This window comes from Astatotilapia calliptera, chromosome 20 (assembly GCF_900246225.1).
Source record: "Astatotilapia calliptera chromosome 20, fAstCal1.2, whole genome shotgun sequence".
Lineage (NCBI taxonomy): Eukaryota > Metazoa > Chordata > Actinopteri > Cichliformes > Cichlidae > Astatotilapia > Astatotilapia calliptera.
Window position 1 is genome coordinate 1,609,672 of NC_039321.1, and position 13,471 is coordinate 1,623,142.

Here is a 13,471-nt window from a genome sequence, read left to right on the forward strand (position 1 = left end):
AAAGTAGTTCTAACAGCTTACCCCAGGACCGGAGGCACTATACTCTCATTGGTGGAGATACCACGAACACCTCTCTCCGCAATGGCAGAATTAAACAGACTGCTGCGCTACAACAGGCCGGAAAAGGATATTAACACCAATTCCAGTATTCGGAGGGAATCCAAGGTTAAGCGAGAGCATACCTGTAGCTGTCGTATAATCGGCTCTTGCTGATCAATCCGTCGCAGTACGCCAGCATTTACTGCTGTATCGTACCAGAAGCTCGGGAGGAATTAATCCAACAAGACATCGGCTTAGCTTTATACAGGCTAGCGCCACCCTGCAATCAATGTGCAGGTGGGTTCCCAATTAACCCGATCACCTGATACAAGGAGCGAGTGCAGTGGAAAGAGAGCGAGGGTGGTAGAGCGAGCGAGAGAGAGAGAGAATGAGAGAAGAAAAACAACGGAAGGCGAGTAGCCCATCTGGCTACATCTACCCCCCTTTTTTGTATTGGCGCCCCGACAATAACTCAAGGAACCTAACACCATGGCCTGAATATGGCAAGCTGAGCATTAGCAACTGACGCAGATTCAACAGGACGTGGCAAGTGATAAACATTTGAGTGATGACCAGCTGTTGAACGTGCTGTTCTCCGCAAATGTGGCCCACTCACCTCAGACTGTTCAACAGAGCCTGAGGAAGAACCTGGGGGAGCAGAGGTCGAGGGTGCTACAATCACACTGGGAGTAGACCTGAGCTCCACCGATGGAACTCTAGAGGCATCGGGAAGTGACACCACAGGTGCGACAGGGTGTGAGGGTACCTCAGGGACAAGGAGCCACAACTCGTCGTCACTCAGAGAGGTCTGCTCTGAGTCAGCGGGTACAGGTGGGGGTGGAACCGGTGGACCAGGTGTAGGTGGCCCTAGGCTGACCTGTGCCTTTAACATGTCGAACCTTCTCCAAGTCTCCCACGGGGGCAATGGTATAAACAGCCCCGTTCTCTTGGGGTGCCCTCAACACCTGATAGACCACAGAGCTCCAAAGGTCCTGGATCTTGTGCCGGCCCCGGGTGCTATGATCTCGAAGATACACCAGCTGACCGACCTTTAAAGGAACAGGGTGGACTCTCTGGTCATGCCGTTCCTTACGGCGGTCAGCGGCCAGCGACAACCGTGCCCGAGCTCCCTCAAAAGCCACCATTAACCTGGCTTGGTGCTCGGCCACCCAGTCCTGTACCTCTCCAGGCACTGGGTCCTGAACGCGGCCTAGAAGGAAATCAATAGGCAGCCTAGGATCCCTGCCAAACATCAAGAGAAACGGTGACTCTCCGGTGCCCTGATGTGGCGTGCTATTATAGCAAAAGAGCACATGCGGTAAGCATGCAGCCCAGTCGCGTTTCTGAGATGATGGCAGAGTCCGGAGGAGGTTATGGAGGGTTCGGTTAAACCGTTCGCACTGCCCATTACCCGCTGGGTGGTAAGGGGTTGTACGGGACTTGGCTACCCGATACAATTCGCATAACTGTTGCATCACCAAACTCTCAAAATTTCTACCCTGGTCAGAGTGGAGGCGGCTTGGAACGCCAAACTTAAAAAACCACTCTGTTAACAGGGCCTGGGCCACAGTAGAGGCCCGCTGGTCCCGAGTAGGGACTGCAACAGTGTATTTGCTAAAAACGTCAGTCATAACCAAAACGTTTTCAACTCCACTACGGGAAGGTTCCAACACCGTGAAGTCTATGGCCAGGATTTCATTTGGCCTAGACGCCAACAGGTGACCCATATAACTATGAGGCCCCAACCCTGAGTCCTTTGCGACCTGACAGCGTTCACAACGCTGAACCCATTGCTTGATGTCAGAGGACATCCCGGGCCAATAGCAACGCTGCCTGACCAGTTCAGTGGTGCGCTCAATACCTTGGTGCCCATGGTCCTGGTGCAGCTGCCTCAAGGTCTCAGGCTTCAGAGCCTCTGGGAGAACAAGTTGGAGGGCTTCCTCACCTCCACCTGGACGCAAAATACGGCGATAAAGGATGCCATCCTTCTCCACCAGACGATCCCACTGACGCAGCAGAACCATGACTGGTTTGGGGAGCTGATTCCTTTCCTCCGAAGAGGGCAGGGTGTGCCTCCTCCAGTGTACCAAGAAATCCTTGAGGAGGGGGTCAGCCTCCTGCAAAGCACGAATATCCTCCAGGGAGTGAGATGGAAAGGCCCCAATCTCCAACTGAGTAACGGAGGGCAAAACGGCTGGACACTGAGCCTGCCGAAGTGAAGTCGGGACACAAGTCCCAGGCAACACACCCTCGGCCAAGCTGGAGCTCGTCTCATACTGTCGAGAGAGAGCATCAGCATTCCTGTTACTGCGGCCTGAGCGATACTTGATCTCAAAATCGAATGCCGCCAGCTGGGAGGCCCACCTCTGCTCGGTGGCACCCAGCTTAGCTGAAGAGAGGTAACTGAGTGGATTGTTATCGGTGTAAACCACACACTTCTGCCCCAGCAGGTACTCCCGGAACTTCTCGGCCATGGCCCACTTGAGTGCAAGAAACTCCAGCTTCATGGAGCTGTAATTGTCCATATTGCGCTCATGTGGCCGAAGACCTCGACTAGCATAAGCCACTGGCCTAACGACACCTTCTACATCTTGGGAGAGAACTGCACCTAAACCACTGTGGCTGGCGTCAATCTCCAAGATAAATGGGCGCGTAAAGTCAGCATATGCTAGCACAGGTGCAGACACAAGCTTTGCTTTCAGGGCCTCAAAGCTCTCCTCACACTGAGGGGTCCAAATAGCACTCAAACTCTGTCCCGAGCCCTTCTTTGTCTTTGTGCCAGCCGATTTAGCCACCACTTGATGCAGGGGAGCCGCCAATGCGGCAAACCCCTCCACAAAGCGCCGGTAATAGCTGGCGAAACCCAAAAAGGATCGCAACTCTGACACGGAACGAGGACACTGCCATTTGGCTACTGCGTCAACCTTGGCTGGATCGGTCGAGACACCCTCACAGGAGATTACATGGCCCAAGTAGTTAACCTTCTGCTGGAAAAAGGCACACTTTTCTAACTTAGCCTTGAGCCCCTGTTGCTGCAGCCTTGCCATCACCATCTCTAGCCGTTGCAGGTGCTGAGAGACAGACGAGGAGAACACAATGATGTCGTCTAGGTACAGCAGTAATGACTGGCACTGCTGATCCCCGAACATCCTCTGCATTAGGCGCTGAAAGGTACCAGGAGCATTGCACAGCCCGAATGGCATACGATTCCACTCGAACAGGCCAAACGGCGTGCAAAAAGCGGTCTTGGGCTTATCCTGCTCAGAAACTGGCACCTGGTTGTACCCGCTGGCCAGGTCGATGGTAGAAAACCAGCGTGCGCCAGCTAGGGCATCCAGACTTTCCTCGATGCGAGGTAAGGGGAAGGCGTCCTTCCTTGTTTTGCTATTCAGCAAACGATAGTCAACGCACAGCCGGAGGCTTCCGTCCTTCTTGCGGACCAACACGATGGGAGAGGCATAAGGGCTGCTACTTTCCCTAATTACCTGGGCCTCCAGTAGCTGGTTGATATGAGCCCTGACAGCCTCATAATCAGAAGGAGGAATTCGCCTGTACCTCTGCCGGACAGGTGCGTCATCGAGTAGCGGTATGTCGTGCGAAATGAGGTTTGTGCAGCCCAAGTCTCCCTCATAAGTGGAGAAAACAGAGCGGTACTTCCGCAAAAGTAACCGTACCTCGTGTTGCTCTGACTCAGCGAGAGCAGACAGGTCAATCGTATCCACCATCTCTTGAGCAGGGCTGCTGGTTGTATGGGAGGAAACGGTAACGGGAAAAGAGTGTTCCTCGCTAACACCGGCAGGGAGGCTAACAACAGTAGCTTTGCTTATCACTCCCAAACGGGTCCGCGGGTGGAGAACAGCTTCCGCTGTCCCTACATTGGTGACTGGGATGTAGGCAACGCCCTTATCCACCTGAACCAAACATGGAGAGGCCAGCAACCCAACTGGCAACCCGGACTCAGAAGGTTCAAAAAGCACAGCCTGACCTGACAACTGCTGAGAACAAGTAGTGGCCACCAGCTGCATAACACCACCAGGTATCCGCACGGCCCGCGGGCCCTGTACCTTAACGGTACCGACAGGGTCCTCTGGGGCTTGGGCTGCAGACTGGTGACACTGATGTAAGGCCTCCAAAACTGGTCTCGGTGCCTGTGACACAGAAGGAGAATGAAACAAGGAGCCACCGAAAGCCCCAAACAGTTCTTGATAACAGCGGCGGATTACGTTCATTCCTAAGATGCCAGGGACAGAGGGCGTAGCCCCAGGAGGGTCCTTCACTATAAGAATTCCACAAGAGGGCATTTCCTTGCCACACAGGAGTACACTGAGCTCCAAATAGCCAATGTAAGGGATGGCAAGCCCATTGGCAGCCCGAAGCTGTAGCCAATGACATGACTGAAGGCGTTCTTGTCCCCAAGGGGCAAAATGTGCCAAAAAGAAACTTTCTGTGATGGTGGAAACCATGGACCCAGTATCCACCAAACAAGGGACAGTTACCCCACTAATAAGCACATCCATCTTTGGACACGATGAAATTAGCCTGCCAATCCTATCTTTCTGTGAGCCAGTGAACTCCCCACCTGAACTGTGACTCTGCAGCACAGATGGCGTTAGTTTTCCAACTGGGTAGCGGGAAGATGATTGCCAACTGCGGCGTAAGGAGGGCCTGAATCAGAACCTGCTCTAAGGTGGCGTGAAGCCCGCTCCCCAGTGCACTCCCTAGCAAAGTGTCCTGGCTGCTGACACCGGCGACAAATCACCGAGCCAGCCCGTGAAGGCCGAACACTTCTTCGGGGGTTCTGTAAAGAAGCCACTGTCTCAGTGAGCTGATTTAACTGCTCTTGTTGGCGCTTTAGGAGTTCCTTTAGCTCACGCCACTCGGACTCGGGTGTACCAACAGGAGTGAACCTAGGGCTAGTGTGCACTCCACACTGAAAACCATATGCCGATGGTTGAGAATAGCCACGGTCGCGAACACCGCCTGAAAACCCTTCTCTTTCCCATCTAATTGCTTCCCCGCGCACCTCTAACAAGGTGGCAGTGGGCACACGGCGAACGTATTGTTTAAGCTCTCTGCGGAGACCACTATCAACAACATGTTCTACAAATTGGTCTCGGAGCAGCACCTCTGCGTTACGCATACCATCAGGTGCACTTTGTTTTACTTGCTCCATCAGAGCCATTAGCGCTAAGGAAAACTCCTGCAAAGTCTCTTCCTCCCGTTGTCTCCTCGAAAAGAAAGCCTGCTGCAGAGTGACATAGGACTGCGCATTGCCATACAGTTCCTTTAAAATGGTCAACACCCGAGCAGGATCCCCTCGCTCTAAATTAGGGCGAAATTTGATCTCCTCCCTTGCTTCTCCCTCTAAATGGTCAAAAATAAAGAAAGCTTGATCAGCAACAGACAGGTGCCGGGCACGCATGCATGCTTGAACCTCTTCGACCCATTCAGCTATATTGATGCCTGTTCTACCATTGAACATGGGACATTTACGGTCCCTAGGCACCACCACCAGACGCTCTGTAACGGCGGCCTGGCTGCCAACATTTGGTATGCAACCAGCTGGTACGAAAGAGGACGACGCGGCCCCGCCACCAGACTCGAGCACAGCGCCCCCATCCCGGCGCAATTGCTCATTATCTGCCCTTAACTGCGCTACCAAGTCTCTAAGTTGCTGCAATTCTTCCTCCATAATAAATTTTGACCCCAAAAAAAGAGAAAATTAAATCAGCAAGGGGCTAAAATCCTATTACTCTTCCTTCTACCTGGATACTGCTGTCTTGTCTATAATCACACTCTAAAACAAATAGAGCCTTCGAACAGGTGAACTAGACTCGTTGCAAAAAAATAAAACAATTTACAAAACCAAACATCTACCTCAAACGTGCATCCTGTCGACAGCACCAAGTATGTGACCAAGTGGTCGGCGGGGTTATGAACAAAATAAATAAACTTGACAACGCCACCTAGGGGAATTACACCCCCAGGAAATATATTTAAGAAAAATAAATAAAAGGAATAAAAGAAGACCGCACAGATTCAAGGATGCACACTGAGGCAGGTTGGCTTCCAATATTAAAACAGTTTTATTTATAGAAATAAATAAAATATTATAAATAATATTTTATAAATAAAATATTAAAAGTCAAGATGTAGCGTCATTATTGACAGTGTCCTACAGTAAAAATAAACAATCGTGGAACTTGGACTTACCAGCAGCCGTGGAACCAAAAGAAAATCACACCAAAAAAATCACTGCAGACCACCCAGTGCTGTACAAAAGAAAGTGTGAAAACGACCCACCACCTGAGGTCCCAGGGCCACTGGCTCGTCCTCCTTCACTGAAATAAAACACAGAAAAGTATGTTAAAAGAATAAAAGGACACTGAGCGTCAGGCTCGCTACAAATCATAAAAAGACTAAAACACACGTTAATAACTTTAATAAAAGAAATCACACACACACACACACGGGAAAGGCTTATTCCCCACGGGTCAAACTACCACTCGTGCTGGTAATAGTTATTCTCAGGCGTAGGCCGGTCTGGCTCCCCACCGGCTGAGACCGGCCACCCAGGCGATTTAGAGTCCCAGCACGACACTCGGGCAGAGAATCACTTCAGCCCGATCACAGAAGTGTGGGTACGAGCAACAGTCCAGGGTAAAATAGAACACCAGGCGAACCCAAAAAAAGGTAAGCCTACTTAATAAAAACAAGATAAGACAAAACGAGACAAGACAGCAGACTCCACCAAGGAGGAGTTCACAACAGCAACTGAGAAGGCAGTCCACTCTTCCAATTTAGGTTGGACAATTTACCATGGAGAGGTGAGTACAGCAGTGAACCCTGAAACAGATAAGTGTAACCTTAAACTCTTATAGCTATGAATGCTAATAAAAGTAGTTCTAACAGCTTACCCCAGGACCGGAGGCACTATACTCTCATTGGTGGAGATACCACGAACACCTCTCTCCGCAATGGCAGAATTAAACAGACTGCTGCGCTACAACAGGCCGGAAAAGGATATTAACACCAATTCCAGTATTCGGAGGGAATCCAAGGTTAAGCGAGAGCATACCTGTAGCTGTCGTATAATCGGCTCTTGCTGATCAATCCGTCGCAGTACGCCAGCATTTACTGCTGTATCGTACCAGAAGCTCGGGAGGAATTAATCCAACAAGACATCGGCTTAGCTTTATACAGGCTAGCGCCACCCTGCAATCAATGTGCAGGTGGGTTCCCAATTAACCCGATCACCTGATACAAGGAGCGAGTGCAGTGGAAAGAGAGTGAGGGTGGTAGAGCGAGCGAGAGAGAGAGAGAATGAGAGAAGAAAAACAACGGAAGGCGAGTAGCCCATCTGGCTACATTTAGCACAAAAACAACATTGTTTTCTTTTATTTATGGAGCATTATTATTCAATGAATGCTCATAATTTAATTTTGAGTAATTTTTCATGTACATCTGCGCTGTATGTTAATAAAAGTGCCTGTGTGACATCTGGGACACAGCTTTGACTAAGAACTCTCTTTTGTTCTTACTTTATGGCTTAAAAAAAATATCGAGATATATATCTTATATCGCCATCCAGCTAAAAAATATCGAGATATGAATTTTGGGTCATATCGCCCAGCCCTATTAATGACTAACCTCGTATTGTGGATGGATTATCTCAGTTGTTCTCCTGACTGAAGTTTGGTTTACAGCATCCTGCCATGTGATTGCATTTGTCCCTAACCATCGGGAACCCTCACGTTAACTTTTATCGAGTGGAAAAAAGTTAGCATTCATCCTCCAGCTTCACTGTACTAATGTTATGCTAACATAGCTGTGTAGCTAGCGATCACGTAGCACATCATTAAATACCAGCTAGTCCAACTTCAGTAACTCTACAAACGTCACTGCTGTTTAGTGTCCCGTCTTCATTTATGTTGGAACTGATAACAGAGCTGTACGTTTGATTTTGTTTCAGAAACCTCTCAGCGAGCTAGCTTCCTGCTAACTTCTAACTCTGTTAAATTTAATAAATTCTGTTTTCATGGATGCCTGGATGTTAAACTTCATAGTTACACCTGGTAAAGCAGCAACGCTGATCATTTTATTAAAGATGAAAGAATTTAGACTATTTTTAACTCTCAGTGATGCCGCAGTGTTTGTTTGACTTTGGGACTGGAAGTGTAGTTTGGACTCAGATTCCTCCGCGAGGCTCCTGACTACGGTAGTTGTAGGTGGTGTCCAAATTCATGGGCTGCATCCTCCTGAGGCCGCATTTGTAGACCGATTACGTCACAGCGACGCGCCGAAGGCTGTCCAAATTCGTAGACTCCTCCGAATGCAGCCGACAAATGCGTCCTCCTTTTCCCCGAATTTGAAGGATGGGTCGGGTGTGTCCTTCGTGGCCCACCATATCCCAGAATTCATAGCGCGGCCCAGCCATACTCCAGTTTCCAACAATGGCGGCTGCTACTAAGTTTTAAAATTACTCTGATAGCTAGCCGGGAGCTTGAGGGTCACTGAAGCTGCCGAGAACGGCACAACTCCCGGCACATCATTTTCAGATCACCGCAGACTTTCGCTACTCGGGTTAAACATAATATATAAGTCACTTAGACAACCTAAAAATGTTATTGTTGGGCTTTTTTCTGTGTTTTATTTGTTCGTGAGTAAATCGGTTTGGCTGAGATTAAAGTTATTAGATTAGATTAGATAAAATAAAACTTTATTAATCAAACAGAAAACTGATTAAACAGAAGTATGAGACGGTCGAGAATTTACGCCAGTGTCCTGTTATATTTAGATAGCAAGGAGCAGACGGCTGAGTTTATTAAACTCCCCGAGACAGCGGTGACGCTAATCAGAAGGCTAGACCGTCCAATTTCCCCAACTGTTTACTTCCGGCCTACCCGACCTTCTGAGGACCCGGCCCACGTAGACCACGAAGCCCGGGTCCTCAGGAGGATGCAGCCCATGAATTTGGACATGACCGTAGTGCTCATCAAGCGGTGCGGCTTTGTAGCTTATCAAAGTCGTACTAAAAGATTTTTTGACAGATTTCTGCGCGCCGTGTACCACATAAAATCGATTCAAGGTCAGTGAGCACAACCAGAATTCATACATAAAGCGCATTTTTTGAGAAAATTAAAGGATTGTAAGTGCGCCTTATAGTGTGGAAAATACAATAATTTGTCTCAGCTGTGTTCCCATGGGTTTTCTGTTCCCTCGTCGTTGTACTGTGTATAAGCCCCTGTTTCCCTCAGTCCAATGTCACGTTCTCCCTCATTCTTGGCTGTGTATTTTCTTGTGTGTTTCTCTGTATATTTAGGTTCCAGAATTCCAGTTTAGTTTAAGTTTTATTTCATCACCTGCATGCCAGCAACAGAGCTGTGTTTTTGAGTTAAAGTCCTGCATGTGAGTCTGCTTGTGGGTCCTTTTGTGCCTGCTGTGCAGCCAGTTTATGACACTAAGCAAACACTTGAGAAACAAACTCACTGATATCTATCAGTCTGGAAAAGACTGCATTTTTAATGTGAACCACAGTATGAAACATTTTCCAGAAATTGAGAAAACTTGGAGTAGTGGTGAACCTTCCCAGGACCGGCCTGCCAAAAATAATCCTGAAGTACTTCAAGTAGATCACAACAGAAGCCAGGACAACATCCAAAGAACAGCAGGCCACACTTTGCCTGATTGTTGAATCCGTCATGATGGATGTCAGTTCGTTGTTATGTTACCTCACCACTGCCATGTTTTGCTATTGTAACTATGACTACAAAGAGCCTTTTCACCTTACAGCAAACCAATGTTTTTGGGTGTGGCCCATTTCTGGTTTTGCCTTTGGTTCCACTCACTGGCTCTAGCTAGTGCTTCACACAGCTTGATTTATGGCTCTGCATGGATTTGGATATTATCCATGAATCAACATCATGTACAAGTAGAAAGACTGAAGCTGTTTAAAAGTGCAGGTATGTGAAGATGCTACTATGCTACTATACCTGTGGGGACCGTCCCCACGAGTTTGGCTCAAGATGTGCTTTTAGTGTTATTAGTTTTTAGTGTGTGTGTGTGTGTGTGTGTGTGTGTGTGTGTGTGTGTGTAGTGGAGTGGAGTGGAGTGGACAAATAAAATGTCAGTACATGTAAGAGTGACTATGAACATCATATTTTGATGAAGTGTCATAAAAGTGTTTCTAGTTGAAAAGTTTAGAGGCGGATTTGTTTCCCCCCTCATGCAAAATAATGAATGTAAATGAAAATAATTTGACTTGTTTTGAATTGACCTCTGCACACACTCATACATTCATAGCTTTCATGTATTCATAGTGCTCTTGGAAATACCTTGCATATTCATTTTGCATGGAGACAAAGATAAAAAAGTCATTTCAGCTGCTGAATATCAACAGACTAAAGGACAAAGCACGAAACATCCAGGGATGGAGAAAGTCCTGTTCATCATAGCCGCAACAGGCAAGTTGTCTGATTCTTCGAATTTTCTATTAAATGTAATATTTTTCCATTATTATTATTATACTTACTTTTTGCATAACCCACTGTCATTGTTACACTGTCTTGTGTCTGTATCGTTGTGTTCTGTCTGGTGTTGCACTGTTTTTTGCACTTTATGTGGTCCTGTGTTGACTGTGATTGTCTTGGAGGAACGTTGTCTCGTTTCACTGTGTACTGTACCACTGCACACGGCTGAAATGATAATAAAGCCACTTGAGAAATGTAATGTAACAGTGAAGCTAAAATGTTAAGACCACATTTAATCCAAATACTTGCTTATATGCTGTTTTTACAGGCCTGTGTGCCGTCACCTCCAAACATCACTACCAGTTTGTTTATGAGCTGAAGAACTGGACTGAAGCGCTGAGTTACTGCAGGGACAAATACACAGACCTGGCTGCTGTAGACGACATGCAGGATGTGCAGACGCTGAACGACATGGTGGACGTGAGAAAAATGAGCATCATGGAGAACGCCTACGTAAACTCTATTTTTTTTCTTCTGGAAACTTGCCAACTAATTATTTAACTTTAAACATACTGAACTATATTGATTTTTTTTTTTATTTCACTAGATTTTGACTGCTTTCTGTTTCAGTGTGGTTATGTTTTACATGTAACATCCTCTCCGTCTGCAGTCATTGACACTAGATTCACTGCTGTTTTAAGAATTGTGTAACATAAATCTGCTAAAATAAATCCCCACCATCTCATACTCCATGATGTTTACTAAAAAATTATTATTTATCAACTAATGAATTTGGGACGAAGAGCAGCTCATTCACAGTAGTCTTTTCTATTCTATTTCACAATAGATGACCTTTGATACCAGTTTTCATTTTTGTCATAAAACAGGAAGGAAACTCTTTAAGCTTATCAAACAAATGTGTTAGCTTTGCATTCCTCCATTCCTAGTATTGTACGACTTGCAGCAGCTGTCTCTTCTGGCCTTTTAGCTTGTAGTGAGACTTCAGGGAGATTCACTTCCTCAAAAAGATCTTTGAGGATTTTAGCATCAGTGTCAATATCCCTAAGATCTGGCCTAATGCAGTTGTTCCAGTTGACTTTTGTAGTTTTGAGCATCTCAGTTATTTGCAAAAGGTGACGAGACATCTAAGAATATAAACGAGCAAAAAAGAAAAACACAATAAAAGAAAAACTTCAACCTAAACAAAATAAAGTCAAAATACACTCAGAATAAATGTATTCTAAGGATATCTATTTAGTATTTATGCACATTTCTTCAGTTTTTCCAGTCAAAGTGTTAAAGTTGCTTTCATCCCGTGTTCTGGGAATCTGAGGACACAGTTTTACATACTTTTGATGCCCCTGTGATGCAAATTTTGTGTTCAAGATGTTGAACAGTAATCAGTCAAACATGCATGACGTGTTTTTATTTGACTTCCATCCACTTCCCTCAAGGAAAATATTTTGCATGAGGGCAACGATGTCACTGAATTACACAGCATTATACCTGTTTAAGGCATTTCTTTTCCAACGTGGACAGGCCAGAGTAGGCTTGTAGTTACACAAGTTTAATTTTTTGTCACCACCGTTTCTACTAATAACAAGCAGGTACATTCATATGTGCAAACGGGGAAATCGCTTGATCTATGCTTTTCATTGGATTGTGGACACTGACTGAATGAACACTACTTCTGCTTCAGCAGCAGGGTTACAGAGTGTCACTGCAGGATGACTGAGGTCAAACTCTCTTTATCTCTGACACAGGGACTAAGAATAAGAATAAGAACCGAAACTAGTGAATGACACAAAAAACTCATAGTGAAACTGTTCAGTGATGGGGTCATGAACTTATGCACACACACACACACACACACACACACACACACACACACACACACACACACACACACACACAGAGGTAAGAAGGAGTCTGAACAATCGGATGCAGGTTTGGAGAATCCTGGAGTGAAACTGTGACTCTGTGTCGCTGTCAGGTGGACTTTAAGCTGTGAAAGTTAATACTTCCTGATCCCATTTCACCTCTGTGCATCCAGATGGGAAATTTCATAAAGCATGCACAGTGTTTGTTGCTTTACCATGTCAGCACATGCTTCACACCCACAAGCTGCTTTGCAACCCACTCTGTGTAGTTGGTTGTGCTGTGGAGGCTGAAGAAACACAAAATAAAAATCCACTTATAGAACTGATCCTGATCCAGGTCAATACATATTGTTGTTTAGGTAATGCTGCCTCTATGATCACTGAACATTTAAATAAATCAAGCATAATGTGTGCTAGGTTGCAAAATGCTACATGTCCAGTATACGGAAACAAACAAAAACAATTTATACATTTATGTTATTATGATTATACTCATGATTAAATTCATTTTGAATTTGATCTTGTTGGAGAAAACGTCAAACACACACACACACAAAATAAGAAATCAGACTTTACACTGATTTTAAATTAAGTGACGTGTGAATATTTGCAGTAATACTTTAATACGTAAAGCTGGTTCAGTGACCCAAACTTACATCACACTGTAGGAACAATGGTGGCGTGTTTGTGCTGACAGGAAATGGTTGTTTTTTGGACAGTATGAAGATTTAATCATCTACCACACACACACACACACACACACACACACACACACACACCCAGAGGTAGGAAGGAGTCTGAACAATCGGATGCAGGTTTATTTATCAATTAATGAATTTGGGATGTGTGGTGTAAAGAAGAAAAAAGGTTGTGACCACTTACACCCAGAACTGCTGAAGACTTAATTCTGACTCCATAAAAATCAATGTTAATGCCTGATAAGATAAGATAAGATAACCTTTATTAGTCCCACACGTGGGAAATTTGTTTTGTCACAGCAGGAAGTGGACAGTGCAAAAGTTATGAGGCAAAAATTAGAATACAATAAGAATAAATACAGTACACAACTGTACAGAATAGAAT